Genomic DNA, 19,755 nt, shown 5'->3' with positions numbered 1-19,755 from the left:
TTTGGCACGAAGTACAACATAACTAAGCAGAAATGGCTAGAGGATAAATATAAGGATTTAGAGGCAGGTATCAGTAGGGGGAAACATACATACCACCTACAGGAAAATTAAAGAGGCCTTTGGAGAAAAGAGAAGCACCTGTATATGTATCAAGAGCTGAGATGGGAAACCAGTAATAAGTAAGCAAAGAAGGGGAAGGTGAACGGAGTATATTGAGGGGCCATACAAGGGAGACAATCTTGAAGGCAATTTAATAGATAGGGAAGCAGACATAGATGGGAGAACAATACCACGAGAAGAATTTGAGTGTGACCCAAAAGATCAAGTCGAAACAAGGCCCCGGGAGTAGTCAGAGCTACTGATGGCCTTAGGAGAGCCAGCCATGGCAAAATTCTTCCATCTAGTGTGCAAGAGACTACTCAAACTTAGAGAAGAATGTAATAATTCCAAAGAAAGCAGTTGCTGACAGGTGTGAAAAGTACTGAAGTAACAGACTTGTAGGAAGAGTCCATGCAAAAATAAAAACTACTTACATGTTTGCTGTAAACCTTTTTTATTTTTCGACATAGTCTTCTTTTAGACTTATACACTTCGTCCAACGCTGTTCTAATTTGTTGATCCCTTCCAAATAATAGGAACTGTCAAAGTCTGCAAAATAGCTATTAGTTGCTGCAATCACCTCCTCGTTTGAATAAAATATTTGTCCCGCCAGCCATTTCTTCATATTGGGGAGAAAATAGTAGTCCGAGGGAGCCAAGTCTAGAGACTTGGGGGATGTGAAATGAGTTGGAATCCTATTTCCATTAATTTTGCGACCACGACAGCTGAGGTGGTCGCTGGTGCATTGTCGTGATGGAAAAGGACTTTTTTTGTGGTCCAATTGCCGGCGTTTTTCTTGCAGCTTGGTTTTCAAATGGTCCAATAATGATGAATAATATGCACCTGTAATAGTTTTACCCTTTTCTAGATAGTTGATGAGGATTATCCCTTGCGAATCCCAAAAGACAGTCACCATAACTTTTCCGGCCAAAGGAATGGTCTTCGCCTTTTTTGATGCAGATTCTCCCTTGGTAACCCATTGTTTAGATTGTTGTTTGGTCTCAGGAGTATAGTAATGTATCCATGTTTCATCCACAGTGACAAAACAATGCCTAAAGTCCTGCAGATTCTTCCTGAACAACTGCAAACCATTCTTGCAACACTTCACACTATTCCGTTTTTGTTCAAGTGTGAACAATCGTGGAACCCATTTTGCGGATAGCTTTCTCATGTCCAAATGTTTATGCAAAATTTTATGTACTCGTTCAATCTCAAGCACCTTGACTCTTCTGTCATCCATCACCATATCATGGATTTTATCAATGATTTCTGGAGTCGTAACCTCCACAGGGCATCCAGAATGTTCAATATCACCTGTGCCCATGTGGCCACTCCGAAAATTTTGAAACCCCTTATAAACTGTTCTAATCGAAGGTGCAGAGTCACTGTAATGTTTAATCACCACACTGAAGTCTTTTTCATCCACTTTTTGACAATCACTTGACGTTCTTGATTCACACAAATGCCAAACACAAGGAAATAGACCAATATGGCTGAAAACTTGATGTGCGTTCTTTCCAAAGATGCTACTAACTAAACATGACCCTGATATGTGTTGGTGGTGCCAACTCTTGGACTTTTCAAACGCCCTTCATAGGAGATGGGTTAAGGAAAGCATTTGTACACTTAGAAAAAGCTTTTGATGATAACTGGAATACTCTCTTTGGAATTCGGAAGATAGAAGGGGTAAAATACAGGGAGCAAAAGCCTATTTACAACTTGTACAGAAGACAGAAATAAGAGTCAGTGGTCAAGAAAGGAAAGCAGAGGTTGAGAAGGGAGTGAGACAGGGTTGTAGCCTATCCCCGGTGTTATTCAGCATGTACATTGAACAAGCCGTAAAAGAAACTAAAGCAAAATTTAGAGTAGGAATTACAGACCGGGGAAAGGAAATACATACTTTGAGGGTTACTAATGACATTGTTATTCTGACAGAGGCAGAAAAGGACTTAGAAGGAAAGTATTTGTCTGGAGTGTAGACATACATGGAAGTGAAACATGGGCGAGAAACAGTTAAAACAGAAAGAGAATAGAAGCCTTAAAATGTGGTGTTACAGAAAAATGCTGAAGATTAGATAGGTAGATCACATAACTAATGAGAAAGTACTGAACAGAATTGGAGAGAACAGGAAAGCCATGGCACAACTTGATCAAAAGAAGGGATTAGTTGATAGGACACATCCTGAGATAAGGAAGCACCAACTTGGTATTGGAGGGAAGAGTGTGTGTGTGGGGGGGGGGAATTGTAGGAGGAGACCAAGAGATGAATACAGTAAGCAGCTTCAGAAGGATGTAGATTGCAGTAGTTAATTAAGAGGTGAAGGGCCTTGCACAATATAGAGTAGTGAGGAGAGCTGCATCACACCGGTCTTCGAACTGAAGAGCACATGGACCAAATGTAAGAGTGCATCCAACCATAGTTAAATGGTGCCAACAGTTTGACCGAGGACACACAGATGTGGGTGATGCTGATCTGCATCTAGTCCAGATCTGGCACCATGTGATTTCCATCTTTTTGGCATGCTGGAAGAACAACAGAGGAAAGAGGTTTTCCAAAGATAGGGCCACACAGGGTTTATTAAATGCCTCCAAGATGGAAGTGCTGGCGTGTATTTTCAGGGAGTTGCAATTGGTTCTGACCACTGTTTAGAGAGATTGTGAATATGTGAAACATATTGTCATGCATCAGTGACACTCTGAAGTGTAGTGTAGCATTCCATAAAAGTTACATGACCTGCCATGATAATGTGTAACATACTTTTTGTAGTCCCCTCGTGCAAAGAAGCACTAATGATCTATGAGATATGTTTTTTAAAGGAAGAACCATTTTGAAATAAAAATAAAACAGTAGGCTTTTCTTAGCAGTTTTATTTTTACATGAAAGCATGCACATTAATCTACTTTCCTACATAATTCCCACAAATATTAAGGCAGTCATTGTATCACAACCATCAGTGTAGAAATCTTCCACCTGATTAGACAACCACTGCAAAACATTTTGACATTTTCGTTGTCATCCTGGCACTGAGCACACAGGTGCTTCTTCAAATGCAGGAACATGTGGCAGTCACTGGACCCTAGGTGAGGGCAGTATGGAGGGTGCTCAGGTTGCTCACAGCCAAACGATCTGATTGGCTCTAGAGTTCAATTGGCCACATGGGGATGAGCATTGTCATGAAGTGAAACAATCCCCTTAATCAGCATCTTATGCCTTTTGTTTTGGATTGCACTGCACAGTTTTGTAGGGTCTCACAGTAAGTGTAGAATTTATGGTCACCACAAGACAAAAAAATTCTATAAGCAGCATCCCCTTCCTACCCCCCCCCCCCCCCCCCCCAAAAAAAAATCATCTTATGCTTTTCCAGGCAGAAATTGTTTGCCCGAGCTTCACTTTCTTGTGTGATACCAAATTTTGCCATTCCATGGACTCCTGCTTTTACTCAGGTGTATTGTAAACCATCCATGTTTCCTCACTTGTGACAGTTTAGTTAAAAATCTCATCCTACTGTGCCACTCTAGGAAACTGAATGTTTGCTTTTATGACGTCAGTATTTTCACTACTCAGTGTGAGCATAACTTTTAATAGTTTAAACACTCTGTAAGTGTTGCATAAAGCGCACTTCTTGACATTTGAGGAAACTCCTCATATAATGTCAAAATTGTAAAGGGTCTATTCTCTCTTACTTTTTTTCGCATACGTAGTTCCTCATTATGCAATTGGTGCAGCTATAGTTGAAAGCTCTCACCCTTTTCCGCACCATCCCATCATTCATAATATTTCCTCCATGCACTTCACTGATCCGACGATGAATTTCAGCATGCCTTTAGCACTAAGAAAACGGGAATCACAGCACACGTTTCACAGTTGGATGGATTCTCAATCAGAGGAGGCATTTCAAATACTCACAGACAAACATAAACATGTCGAATGACTCTATTAATGACATTGGTGGCTTGCCAACAGAGTGCAGTATGCAGTGCGCATGCACCAAATGCTGACTGCAGTGCTGCAGTGGCTCAGTTTAAAAATGGTATTTACTTTAAAAACACTCCTTGTATTAGCACCAGAAACAGACCTTAATAGTCATGAGTATCTAGAATTAGAAACTGAAAAGTTATGATAGCTACACAGCAAGCAGCAGTGTTTCTTATTAAGCAATGTGGCAAGTAGTCTCAGTATTTATAGATGTAAGAAAATACATTCTTTGAAAGATACTCCTGTAATCTAGTAAATTTAGCTACTACTAGCGGAAAAACAGAAATGATATAATAAAACACGAGACATCAGATTTTTTTCCCAAAGTAGCAGCTTTCTTTTTAATCTCTTCAATTGCATTTAGACAGTGTTAAGTATGAATAGCACTTTGAGTACATTGGTAATTTATTGTTGATTCTGTATACACATTATTTTCGTATTATTTCTTGTCTTTTGTTAATGTATACCTTGACTTGTACCTCCATTGTTGCAGATTCTCTTTGATAGGATCTACAGAAAACAATGAGTGAACAGAAGAGTCTGTTGCATGACACAAATTTATAACGTCTCCAATCACAACTTGGGAGAGAAGCATGTAGCAGTTGCAGTGTGATTTTGTTTTTTATGGTAAACAGCTTGGAGTTCATGTTAATCTAACTGGAAGTCCCAAAGTAGTAAATGGTGTGACCAGTTACTTGCTGTTTGGCATTGAAGGTCAGCTTGAAGACGATTCAGCACATTAATATGAAAGAGTATTTGTTGATGTGGCATGGCCTGTTGAAGAGTCATTTCATTCACTAGCCATAAATTGGGCATTTTGAAATGTGGAATTGAGTGATACTTTATGTTCATATGTTTTGAAACATGAGCATCACATCTTATTAAAAAGACCTACACCAACATTTGATATCACTGCAGATATTTTACTAAAACAGGCTGTAATTCTGCTTAAAATGTTTACCTGTGTGATTAAAAGTATGCCTGTGAAACAGATATGTTGCTATGATATCAGAACAAAGTTGAATACACCTTAGTATAGCAGATGGGCGGGTGAAATATTCTCAACAGTTGTTAGGCAAGTGTGAAACTACTTTGGTCACTTAATGTAAGCAACTGCTTGTGCAATAAATTAATTACTCTTTACAGCCAGTTAGAAAATGGATCAGAGATAAAAATTAGCCAGCCTTTACCTACAGGGAGCATAATTGCTGTATTGCCAATAAAATTACAAATTAGATCACAGAGCTGATAGCTTTGATAACAATACAGCTTGGTACAGATTCATTGATTACATCTTTGTGATCCGGAGTCATTATGAAGAAGAACTCTTCCATTTCCTGCAGCAGCTTACGTCTTTTTCCCAACTAAAATTTATCTTGTCATTAAGCCCTCATCTAAGCTTGGTTGCACCAAACCAGCTACCAAGCAACGGTATCTCCACTTCAGCTGTCACCCCATCCATGTAGCCTCTCTAACACCAAGTTGCTCAATACATGTATCATTAGCCTCTCCCAGATATTTGCTTCTCATAACTTGCTTATTGCCAGTCCACTTAACCTGGAAGATGGCATGGTGGTAGGACACTGAACTTAAGATTGAGAGGATGACAGTGCAAAACCCTGTCCAGCCATCTAGATTTAGGTTTTCTGTGCTTTCAGTTAATTGTTTAAGGTGAATGACAGTACTTTTTTTAAGGACATTGTTGATTTCCTTTCCTATCCTTTCCCAGTCTGTGCTTCTTCCCAATCTCACATAACCCTGTTGTCAGTGGGTTGTTAAACATAATCTTCTTTCCTTTACCTGTCCTTATTGTGCTGGCAGTGTGGCCAGAGCAGCCGGAGATAGCTGTCATGTGCATGAGGTGCACCTGTTTGTGTGATTGTGTATGTTTTTATTTCTTATCTGAAGAAGACTTTGGCTTACAGGTCAGTGTGTAGCAGCCTTTTCATTGTGCCTTTCTGCATTTCAATGTGTCATCTTTATGATGAATAGCAATCTATACTTTTCATAATTGTTTTAACTATTTTTGTTTTCATATAATTACTTAGAAAGATTTACCCAACAAAGTTCAACTTAGATGTCTCTCTTATACGGAAAGTGAGTGCTCAAGGCTACTGCTTGTATGCAAACAAGGTATGATCTAGATTTCAAGATACACTAAATTGTTGTAATTCCTTTCCTAGACCGATGTAGTTGGCTGAGGATAACCTTCCTGACAGTTGGTATGTATCTGCATTTTGAATCATTAAAATTCTGACAAAGTGCATTTTTGAAGCAGTATATGTTACTAGCCATGTCATGTTATGTCGTTATCACAACTAAAACTTACTTTCCACCAAACAACTCATGTATTATACTCTTTCTTCTTTATTATATGGTTATACAACTACAAACAAATTATTATGGCAATGAATCCGCAACTTTAAACCCCCATAGTTTCTAATTTTTCAACAATCTCATCCATACTAAGTTAGTCTTCCACACTTTAAAAAATGGATCACTGTTGACACTGTATTACCATCAAACATACTTAATTAAGGATTGAAAGTACTGAATGTAACAGTTGCTTTCTAAGTGGTTGCTTCAAAAATGGCAGGTTTATGTATGTATCACTCTATCAGCTAAATTGACTGGGAAAATTGTTACCTGAGTTTGGAATGCATTTCACATCTTACGGATTTATAAAACTGTACTGTGCATTTGCTCATAAAGTTTTCAGATGTATTTAAAAAAATAAGGTCCTTTTGTTATATTTAAATGTTGACAGCTGAGTACGAAGTTGCAGGTATGCAGCATCATCAGTTCTATACAAAGCCACATCAGTCTTTAATTCAGTAGCTGTTTTTTTTTGTGGATGAAAATAGCGACAATGTATTTGAAAATTATTCTTCTCAACAGCTGTGAAGTGTATGGTGTGCAAAATGAGTTCTGCACAAAATCCGTAGTTGCATTACCTATCTTTTACTCAAAATATAGTACGGATACCAAGGAAAGAACATGGTGTCCAGTTGTTTGAAGGAAGCATAGGTTACACCTGTTTGCAAGAGGGGCAGCAGAAATAATCCGCAGGGTATTGTCCAGTATCATTGACATCCATTAGTTGTAGAATCTTAGAACATATTATGAGCTCAAATATAAGGAGGTATTCTGATCATAGCAAGCTCCTCCATGACAGCCAGAATGGATTCCAAATACATCTATCACATGAAACACAACTTGTGCCACTCTTATGTGACATCCTGAACACTGTAGATAAAGGCAGTCAGGTAGACACAGTACATTTTAACTTCAAAAAAGCATTTGACTTAGTACCACTCCTATACCCATTATTGAAGGCACAGTTGTGTGGTGTATCAAGTTAAATTTATGACTAGATTGACGATTTCTTGGTAGGGAGGATACAGTATGTTACTTTGGTTTGAGAGTAATTGACAGATGTAGATTTAGTGTGTATCTGTGGACAAGAAAAAAATTCATTGTTAAAAATACACTTTTTCTTGGGTGAAAATACACTTTTCCCAGATGAAACTACATTTTTTTCTGTATTAAGTGACAATATACCTTCAAACGGGGTTACTTGAGACAGTCTCATTTTTCAAATTACTGTACACCTTAGAAATTAAGAAGCACCAACACATTGATTGTGTATAGACTCCAGTTAGTTTTCATCATGAAATGAATGTTTATCTTTTGCTTATGCCTGAAAAGTACATTTTTCTTGCTGTCCCAAGATACCTTTGAGATGGGGTGACTTGGGACAGAAACTTAATCTCGATAGTTTTCCTATGTCTTGATGTCTGAGTCCCAAGTTAAACTATATTTAGGTCATTTGAGGCATTGCAGAAACAATCAATAAGAGAAATCATTGATTAATTGCCAATCTAAAACACCTTTATTACACTTTAGATCTAAACACAGACTATCACACTTGATTCAAATATGGCCAAGCATACTGGATACATATCTACCCCAACTCATTACTTTAATTGGCACAATAACCTTCATTATTTGATGTGTTGTAACACAGTCTATGTCATCAACTGTAGGAAATACAAATATAGTGATTTTCATTCGTTGGTAGCTATGAAGAAATTTGCACTGATGAGTTCCATCAGTTTCTATTGAAAGCACTTGCCCTAGAAAAAACTTTTCCTTTTGTTTCTTGGTACTTGCATCATGTATGAGTTTAATCATCTCAAAATCTTTAACACTTGGTTGGTTGTTTCCAGAGAGTTCTTCAAATATTGTCATCATTTGCATTGGGTCCCCAAAACCATTCATCACATTCTTCACCTTATGCCTCAGAATTATCAAAATCTAATTCATCACAAATGTCATGAACTGAGACTGTTTCATTATTAGATTCATACTCTGAGTCATTATTGTTCCATTGCTTCTGTTTTTGGGTCTCAGGCAGAACTAAATAGGAGCTGCTCCCCATTTTTTACTTCAGTGGAGTCAGCAATTCTACACTCCTCAGTATGGACACCTTTGATGTGTAGTGTTCTGAAGTGTCTGTCACTTCTTCGGTATTTCAGTTTCAGAAGTCTGAGTTTCACGCAAAAATTCTTGCAGTGATGCTTTCCAGTAACTCTCTTCAGAGCTCTTTTTGATAGCCTCCCCAGCACTTGTTGTGCATCTAGAGGCCTGATTCCACTTGCCCAGAATCCGCTTATTACATACTCACCTGCTTCCTTAGGAAGACAATCTAAGCACTTCTTCAACTGATGTAAGAAGGTGTCCTTAGGAATTGTTCCACAATGTTCGTTTTTCCATTCTTCTAGTACATTTCGCCATTCAGCTTTTAAGGGTATGAAGAAAGCTAGGTCTAATGGCTGACGTGTGTTGCATTGGAAGACAGTGGAACAAATTTGATATAGCTTTTCTCACATTCTTACATCACTCTTATGGAAATATGACTTGGGAGATTGTCAACAATACTATCCTTTCGTCCATCTCCTAAGGATTTCAAATATGGTAAAGCTAAGGTAAAAAAATCAATCTTCAGAAATTGGACCATCAAAGCACCCAGATTTTGATATATTTCATCTTGCTCCCTGAGGTCTTCCTTTCATCCAAGTTTAATGTAGGCAATCTGCTTTACAAACAGTATAAGAGGGTAGTGAATGTCCACTAGCTGTTCCAGCAAACATTACTGATGTGTTTGACATGGAAGAGTCTACCAATTGTTCTGGATGTTTGCAGGTCAGCCGAACAATAAATTTCATCCTTCCTGGATTATCACAAAAGTTGGTCTCATCATAATTGGTCTCAATAGGTATGTCATTTAGTGTTACCTCTGATGTTTTAAAGTAGTTTGTTATTGGCAGCTCTGGCTTGCGTGATGTTCTCACTTAATCTCACTTTCAGTTACAGGTTGTGCCTTCAGAAATGATTTCATCCAGTCAACACCAGCCATGTTGCTTTTGAATCTTGATCTTGCATACCGATGTTGTCGACCTATTTTTCAGCAACTAGTAGCACATCATACTCAGTCCAAGGGAAACCCCAGTCTGCAATCAGGAGTGAGGAATCTGTCAATATTTCTGCATCATCTGTTGATAAAACACATGGATACACATACGTTTTGGTATTTTTGGCAGGTATTCTATGAGCAATAGTACTCTAGGGTGCACTGTACATCTCAGCAGCTATCCTTATTGACATTTCTTTCTTCTTCACAGCATCCCAAGCAAGTTGCAGGTTATCATCTGAAAAGTCCTTAAATAAATTTTACTGGCTTAGACTGGCAGCAATGCAAAATACAAGGCATCTTTGATGTTGATGGAAAGTGGGGTTACAAAACTATGATATGTTCAGCCTTATAATTTCATCAACTCAGCTGAAGCACACAAACTTTTTAAGTGTATTTTTCAAGAAAATAAAGTGCATCACATAAATCCAACATCAGTTACACCCCCACCTTGATATTTTGTGGAGAAGTGTATATCTTGCAAATGAACATTGAGTTGCAGTTGCCTGTTGTGTTCTGGAAAGTTCTCACTCATGTAATTCATGTTAAAGATATTCCAAAGTATGGGTTTGTACTCTCTCAAGTCGGGCTGCAGTCCCAAGTAACCCCATTTGACATTACTTTCCCTCAGAGCTGTAAATCTTATCAATCCTTTGCATGGTGAAGGTTTTATACACCAGCATAGAACTTCCTGGCACTTTCAGAAACAAAACCCAGCTAAAAACAATGTGTTCTGAAAAGATCTTTGATGTGCAGCATGTTTTCGTATTACGAAAGTATAAAGACGAATTCCACCATTTACAGAAGGGTAGCTTCCAAAGCAGTGAAATCAAGATTGTGCGTGTGGGATGCAGTTTCGTCAGCCAGTCAGCTCATTCTTGTGATCTCACCAGCCAATGACAGCAGATATTCAGAGCGTAGGACGAGTGATGTAGTTCTGGGAAATGTGATACTGGAGGTGTGATAGCAGAACAGTGACACACCGTGGACATATTTTCTCTGCCCGGGGACTGGGTGTTTGTGTTGTCATCATAATTTCATCATCATTATCATTATTCATGACAGTGGCTAGATTGGATGGTGTAAAAATTGGGTCTTTGTATGGGCTGTAATCGTACCTTCCCTCACATCATTTGTTGCTTGTGACTCTTCAAAATAATTAACTTCATTTAATAAGCTTCGAGAGGAGTAAGATTTACAAATAAACTTTTTTAACTTATCCTCATTTTCTCGTAGTTTGCTACAGTTTGTTACATCTAGAGGTTGATTCTTGAGGCTGAAATTTATAGCATTATAGGTTCCAAATGAATGGTTTTGTTTTAAGTAATCCTGCTGGTTTTTTGTCATAGTTTTCTATATCACACTGTCTTTACAATTTCCACTTCCATGAAACCAAAAATTACATTGTTATTGCCAAACAAAAACACGTCCGGTTCCAACAGAGCCACACCCACCACTAACTCATTCTGCAGTACTAACAATATTCCAAAGAGTTTACAAAACAAAAAGCATTTGCAAACTTTCTTGACAAAAGAAGAATCTTCACCATGTTATATCATTATTTCATAAATGAATCAAGAAATAAATTTAATAAATATCAACAGATTGTGCTATTAAAAATTTGAATTTTAAGTGTATCAAATATTTCGTAATTTCAAATGTTTCTAAAAGAAAAGTAATTGTAACTGTTTTAACTGTACATACAGAGTTAATACATATCGATTGTAATAAATAATTTCTTTTTATACATTATAGCCTGAAATATAATACATTGTACACAAAACAGATGAAATTCTTTTAGTTAAACAGCTGAGATAATATTAACCTGTTTAAAAGGTAGAAAGTATTTTCGGTATCGATAACTTATGTTGAGTAAGGGTAATATTATAGGAGGATGTCCGTTTACAATGTCTCCCTCACGAAATTTGGAAACAATGTGTTTACAATATTTTGTGAAAGACTATAGGGTCTGAAAACAGTGTACAAATTGATGCCAAAAGATAGAATATAGATGTATAGAGATATCTGATAAGTCACATGTTACAGAAAACATAAGAGAAATATGTACTATACGAGTCATAATCTATACATATATCAGGACATGGTATTCAGATTTCCAGATCTGTTGAACAGCCTGTCACAAGACAATTAACACTACGTCAAAACTACAACATTGCAATGCTAAACTATAGAAATAAATATAGAGACAATGTAAATTACTAGAATTACAAATTGTAAGTTTACATCCATAAAATCACACCTTCAAAATCTTCAAAAGAGAAGAGAGAAATTTCAGAGCCTAAGTTATGATGAGTGAGCCGACTAAAAAAACTCACGACAATGGGCACAGACCAGAAGAATATACTCGACCAAGAGTAGGAAGAGGGTACAAAATCAGTCAGCCACAAAAAACAAGAGAATTTAAGGGTATGTTGATTCATGAAAGGACAAAATAATGAAAAATTATTAGGGCCTAAGCTTATGGTATGGGGACTGACCTATGAATCCAAACCACTCTGGGTACAAACCAGCAAAAAATGTTTTGACACAGTGTGTGCGCCCACACACACACACACACACACACACACACACACACACACACACACACACACACACACACACACGTTTGCCCCAAGTTACAACCAGATACAATATAGCAGTACTCACGGTAAATACAGGTAAACAGAGTCATAGTTAGCTTTGAATTATGACATGATCTAGCAGCTTGAGGACCAAAATCAGTGTATGAAAGCTGACATGTTTACATCTTGTTATATTGTCTATATTAGTAAACATCTTTCAAACTATTTATTAATTGTCCATACAAACTAACCTACGTACATAGTGACCTAGAAGGTTCGTTTACAAATGTTTAAAAAAAGTACTTATTTAAAGTGACGTAATGTAATGGGGAGTCAATCACCCTATTTGAAAAAATATAGATTTACATTTTGGCAGTCTCGGCTAACAATTTACAAATTTCAGACACAACACTGATGTAGTTCGCAGATGCTCAATTACATTACCCAGCACCTATGATCTCTTGTAAGTCGACTGGTCCAGCAGCATACAGCAGTGTGGTGAGTGGATCCACCCACATCTTTCAACTTCCTCCCTAGAGTTCTCATCATGCAGTTGAACTGATAGGTAACTTCCTGTCTAGCATTCACATCAAATCCTGAAACATTGTTTTGTGAACTAAATATTCTGTTCAATACCTTCTTCACATCTCACGGCATATGCTCTCTCTCTCTTCATTTTCCAAAATCAGTTATGTGGTATTTATGTCAGGTGAGATTAAAAGGTGTTAACATATGAAACAGAGTTAAGTGCAATGAAAAAAAGATACACAGATGTACTAAAATCCTATTCCTAATTTTTACAGTACAAATTGTCACCATTCTCCCATTTCAAAATTCTAAAGGGATCTACTCACTTAGTTTCATGGCATATATGTATCAAATTCTAAATCACAAATCTATAACAAAACGTAATCGTATACTGTATCATAGATTTAAACTCAGTCAATAGATAAGGTAGAACTTTAGAAATCACATGATCTTACATACTACATTCATGACAAACAAAACACAATTATATAGTCTTAAAATCTACAAATGTGGTGTGTATTTTCTTCTAGGGTGGGATCATTAAGCATCCGTGTTCAACCGTCTGGACCTCTATACTAAACATTAACAGTATTTGACATTTTATGTACTTGCTTTGCTTACCAGTAGCTCCTCTCATCTTTACACATGCAGTGAACATTTCCACAATATTCTTACTATACTTAATCTTGTCTCTAAATTGTGCAGATATGCCACAAATTGGGCTACCTGTGTCAATCAAACAGTTCCCTTCCCATTGATCAGTCTTAATGTAAGGACACCCGAAGTCTGAATCATCATGTCTGTAATTAGACACTTAATGTAAAAGATCACTTTCAACTCCATCAAATGCTACATCCAAACTGTTTTTACAGGACTTTATCAACTTTACTGGTATCATAGTATTACTTTGGTTACTCAAGTTATCGGGTATAGATTGAACACAAAGAATGGATTACATAGCACAACTAAAATCACTTATTACAGAAGGAACACAAAATCCATTACTGTCAAAATTACACTTCCTGCTTAAATCTTCTTTCACTCCATTCCACCAATTTGGATACAAATTTTGACAAACCACAGCTAACTTATTCCAGAATGCATGTTTATCTATGTTATCATCGATCTGGTCCCAAACTAACTTCAAAATGTTTTCACCTTTATTCTCCAGGCATGCAGATAACTCACCTTTACTGTTTGGACCATTACTCCGAATGACATTAATGAAAAACATACATTACTTACCTTACCTTTATTCACAAATAACTCTGAAACTTCATCATTCTTAAACTCCACAAATACCTGATACTCGTCATCGTCATCGTCATTCTTCCAAAATTACTTCTTCAACAACAGCACACATCTTATCTCTATCAAAGTCACACACCTCACCTACATTCATTTGCAGTAAGCTATCAGTCTCAGACTTACCAATCTCAGTTATTTCACAGCTCTCATTCATATCTACATAAAAAATACCACATAATTCGGATGCAATACAGTCATCACCTGATTTACATACATCAATAAGACTGTTTTTCATTAGTACACACTACATCAAAATTCTCATTACTCTCACATTCTGGTTTGTGATTAGTACCTACATCACTGTAGTTAAACATAGTATCCCAATACTTTTGATCACAACATAAATGAGAAATCTTATGTTCCTTCTGTCCAATTTCAGATACTTGTGCCACATTATTAATATTGATATTATTGTCTAATTGTAAGTGTAAATTCGGGTTCTGTGCTTGTTGTGCTTCCTCACCCCAAAACTATGGACCTTCATTGAGGCAGACTGCCATTTCTCAAGTAGTTGCCTCTATGGTTGTTTTTCCTATTAAATTGTGCATGGTTATCCCCATTGTTTCTATTCTGCTGATGTTCAAAATTTCTGTCTCTATACCATTTTGACCCTGATCTCCATTTCTGTAGCTATTACCATTGTGATCTTTATCATTTTGATTATCATGGTACATGCTCCTTTCTACTGTCGTATCCAGCCTGTCAACATATTCTAAAAATTGTTCAAGGCAATCATCTGATCCGTGCACTAAATCCCACTGCAACCTTTCTGGTAATCTCCTTTTTAGTGCATCAATTAATGTCATTTTGTCAAATGGCCTGTCAAAGTGTGCTAATTTTCAAGTTGATTCTTGCAGAACTGTTTCAGTGTACCATCCCTATTCCTATGATTTGGGCCATTCAGAAATTCCATTTTAATTCTCCCTTGTTCAGCTTCTGACCAAAATTTATTTAAAAAACATTTTCAAAACTTTAGTATGTTGCCCACGGACTTCAATTTAGATTTACCCATGACAGAGCTTTGCCTTCAAGACATCTTTTAACAAATTTAATCTTTTGGTCATCACTCACGCCTGACACAAAACTGTCTCTACAGTGGTGTAAAAACTCCACTGGATGTAAATTGTCTGACGTAAAACTTTTAATTGGAATGTTGGATCACGCATTGTTTGAGTACAGATTGTTGTGAATACAATTCTCCTGCAGTACTGAAATTTTTGTCCTAAAATATTTACATTAGTTAGCATACTGTTTTCAACATTTAAAATTTTTCGATCTAAACTATTGAAGTTCTATTCCATTTTTTCCTCCATGACCTTCTGTTGAACTCTGACATCATTAACATTCTTCTCCTGTTGCAAAGATTATGCAACTAGCTCATTATCCAAAACAATAAATTTGTTATCTAATACATCAACTTTTTCATTCACACTTTTTAAACCATCTGGCAATCCACTTTTTAGCTCTGAAACCTGATTACTTAGTTGGTCTATTTAGTATTGTACCCTGTCCATTTTATGGTTGTTTTCAGATCATATTTCCATTAACCGATCATTGACTGCACAAAATTTGCTATTGTTATCTGTTTTTATTTCTATTTACTGATCATTAACTGCACTCAATTTTGCCAGAATCAACTGCATAATATTGGTGTTCACTGTTTCTTTGCTTTCTACACTTTCACTTCATCTCCATGACCCTCACCTCTATTCGTTTTGCTAGCAAACACACAAGTCCACCAAGAAGTATTAATTTCACAAATCGTTTGTACTCAGCTTTTTTGATGTCCTTTCAATTCATCTGGTCTGTCATTGTTGATATTATATGAAATTCTTATGGTTGATGTCCCCACTTGTAATCTTACACTCACACACATCACTATTAAATTTCTCATTCTATGCACAAATTTTGAAAACTTCGAGAGGAGTAGCATTACAAAAGAACTTTTTTTACTTATCTTGATTATCTTGTTGTTGTTGTTGTTGTTGTTGCTGGCTCGAAATCTTGTTGTGTCTAGGAGTACATTCTTGCTGCTGAAAATTTTGATTTAATGTAGTGGGTTCTTGTTGCACTAAATAACTGATGAAGAATTGCCTGTTGCTATGATATCCTTTTTATTTTATCCCATTCTTCTAAATCACACCAGCAATTTTCACTTAAATCACACCAAAACTTACATTGTTGTTGACATGTTTAGCTAAACATGTGCATTTCCATCAGAGGCATGCCCACCACTACTTACATTCTGCAGTATTCACAATTTCCAAAGAATTTACAAAGCTAAAGAATTTACAAAGCTAAAGAATTTACAAAGCTAAAGAATTTACAAACTTTCTCAACAGGAGAACACTACAAATAAATCCAGAAGCAAATATAATAATTAGCATTAGACTGTGCAATTAATAATGTGAAGTAGGCCAGAAATTTTGTAATTTCATTTATTCTTGTTGTTGTGGTCTTTAGTCCAGAGACTGGTTTGATGCAGCTCTCCATGCTGCTCTATCCTGTGCAAGCTTCTTCATCTCTCAATACCTGCTGCAACCTACATCCTTCTGAATCTGTTTAGTGTATTCATCTCTTGTTCTCCCTATACGATTTTTACCCTCTACGCTGCCCTCCAATACCAAATTGGTGATCCCTTGGTGTCTCAGAATATGCCCTACCAACCGATCCCTTCTTCTAGTCTAGTTGTGCCACAGATTTCTCTTCTCTCCAGTTCTATTCAATACCTCATCATTAGTTATGTGATCTACCCATCTAATCTTCAGCATTTTTCTGTAGCACCACATTTCGAAAGCTTCTATTCTCTTCTTGTCTATACTATTTATCGTCCACGTTTCACTTCCATACATGGCTACACTCCATACAAATACTTTCAGAAACGACTTCCTGACACTTCAATCTATACACAATGTTAACAAATTTCTCTTCTTCAGAAGTGCTTTCCTTGCCATTGCCGGTCTACATTTTATAACCTCTCTACTTTCACCATCATCAGTTATTTTGCTCCCCAAATAGCAAAACTCATTCACTACTTTAAGTATCTCATTTCCTAATCTAATTCCTGCAACATCACCTGACTTAATTCACTACATTCCATTATTTTTGCTTTTGTTTATGTTCATTTTATATCCTCCTTTCAAGACACTGTCCATTCCGTTCAACTGCTCTTCCAGGTCCTTTGCTGTCTCTGACAGAATTACAATGTCATCGGCGAACCTCAAAGTTTTTATTTCTTCTCCATGGATTTTAATTTCCACTCCGAATTTTTCTTTTGTTTCCTTTACTTCTTGCTCTATATACAGGTTGAATAACATCAGGGATGGGCTACAAGCCTGTCTCACTCCCTTCCCAACCACTGCTTCCCTTTCATGCCCCTCGACTCTTATAGCTGCCTTCTGGTTTCTGTACAAATTGTAAATAGCTTTTCGCTCCCTGTATTTTACCCGTGCCACCTTCAGAAATTGATAGAGAGTATTCCAGCCAACATTGTCAAAAGCTTTCTCTAAGTCTACGAATGCTAGAAACGTAGGTTTGCCTTTCCTTAATTTATTTTCTATGATACGTCGTAGGGTCAGTATTGTCTCACGTGTTCCAACATTTTATCGGAATCCAAACTGATCTTACCCAACGTCGGCTGATACCAGTTTTTCCATTAGAGGATGGTTATTCATTATAGTAGCTAACATTTCCACTGAAACATTAACAAACTCAACTGGCTGAATCAGAGTCCTCCACAACTTACAGGTCCAACTGGTTGTACCAAGTCTGTCCTACTCTCTGCAGGTAGGTCCTCCTCGTCAACGTACATGGAAAACAGAAGCAAACAAATGTCTACTTTAGTACACTAACATTCCTTACACTTGCACGTGTAAGAAAAAGCTTCATTAACCTATTTCTTTACTCTGTATAAGATAGCAAGTGTCTGTTCAGTACATAATCACAGATTACTGTAATACAAATTATATACATGGAAATTAGATCCAAAATTTTCACATTTGTTGTAAAAAAATAAAAAAAAAACAGTTCTTTAATTAAAATATGATACCTGCTCACATTTTCAAATGTTTTCTTATTACTACTCGAAATTGCCACATACTTGCATGGAATGTCTCGCTCGGTGGAAGCTGTTCCTTTACCTAAAATCACCGCTGAAACTGTGGCCAAGGTTTCGTCTCCTCTTGGATCGCCAGGTTCGGTTGCCCGACAACCATCACCACCGACCAAGGTCAGTAGTTTGAGTCTGCCTTTTTCACCATTTTATGTAACATCTGTGGTATTAAAAAAATTCATACAACAGCCTACCACCCACAAAGAAACAGGTTAGTTGAACGGTGACACCGCACCCTCAAACCTGCCCTCAGGATCCACGAGTGCCTCTGGTCTGAGGTGCTTCCTTGGGTGTTACTTGGTCTCCATTCGACCTTTAAACCAGATTACAGGGAACCATCTCTGAATTCGTTTGCGGGGAAAACCCAGTCCTACCAGGGGAACTTATCCTGCCTCAAGCACCCGAGGATTTTCCCCCCTCCCCAGATTTCATTAGTTGCATGAGCACTCACTTCAAACATGCGCGGGTACACCCGCCTATCGGCCATTCCCCGCCGGACACTTACGTTCCAACTGCACTCAACACTTGCTCCCACATTATGCTCAGGGATGATCCCATTAGACGACCTCTGCAATCACCCTACATAGGCACCTTTTAAGTACTCTGGTGGGGCGAGACAATGTTCAACATTATGGTTAAAGATCATCCTCAAACTGTTTCATTGCAAGTGGGGAAAGGCAGCACGAAAGTCACATGCCTATTACGTGAGTGCGGCATGCGCTTGTCTGGAGAGGTCAGCTGTCCATGCCGCACGGAGCGGACGCGCAGCGACTGTCTGTTGTCAGCCTTGCCGTGGGTAACCGGCACTGGTGTGAGAGTCGTTGGCATCACGTGGGGAACAGCAATGGCCACCGAGTCACATGGCTGGCATGCAAGAGAGGAGGAATGTTTATCAACACGCGGGGCGGCTGCCTGCATGGTGGGCGTGGTTGTATCGTGCACGACTGTCGTTAGAAGCACTATTTGAAATGCATGGCACTGAACGTGGCAAGCATGTCGGGGGTACGGTGTCTATCAGATGCGAATCTTCACACGCAATTAAATGTTTTTGGAGTAACCTGCTGAGTGTCCGAGCTGGTGTCTGCTGGAAAAACACAATTAGGTGGCAGCACTGTGGACTGCAGTTTCAGCAGCAAGGTACGAGCCACGACGAGCTTCTTGTGTGTGCTGTTCGTTGTTTCAGCTCATTGTTTTCTCAGCGGAATTGTGCTGCCGAGTCATATTCTGATAAGAGGTTAGTGATGCAAGTCACAATGTCGCCCGTGAGGGCAGAGCACTCGTGTACTAACTCACATGTCACAAGAGAAACAGAACATGGAGCGTAAGTGTGGGAGCACAGTATCTGAGTGTTAGTGGGATGTTGTAGCACTGAGCCCTAAACCATGTTTGGAGAGAGTTTGTAATGTGACAAAAAATCCATACTGAGAATTGGTTCATCATTGTCGGCATTGTAGAAAGTCCTGGAAAGCACAGAGAATGAGATAGGTGCACCATAACTTTGACAAAGCCTGAGGTTTGTAATGTTGATGCAGTGACAGCTCGTAGAAGTGACCTTGTCGGTGAAAAGGTGGGAGGAGCCAATGATGTGGGTATGATAGACATGTCAGCACCTGTGTCAACTAGGAAGACGAGTCGTGATGAAATGTCGGTCATGTATAAATGCCGCTTGCCCAGTGGA

The sequence above is a fragment of the Schistocerca serialis genome, chromosome 2 (genome assembly GCF_023864345.2).
Source record: "Schistocerca serialis cubense isolate TAMUIC-IGC-003099 chromosome 2, iqSchSeri2.2, whole genome shotgun sequence".
Classification (NCBI taxonomy): Eukaryota; Metazoa; Arthropoda; class Insecta; order Orthoptera; family Acrididae; genus Schistocerca; species Schistocerca serialis.
Note: the sequence above shows the minus strand (reverse complement) of the source record.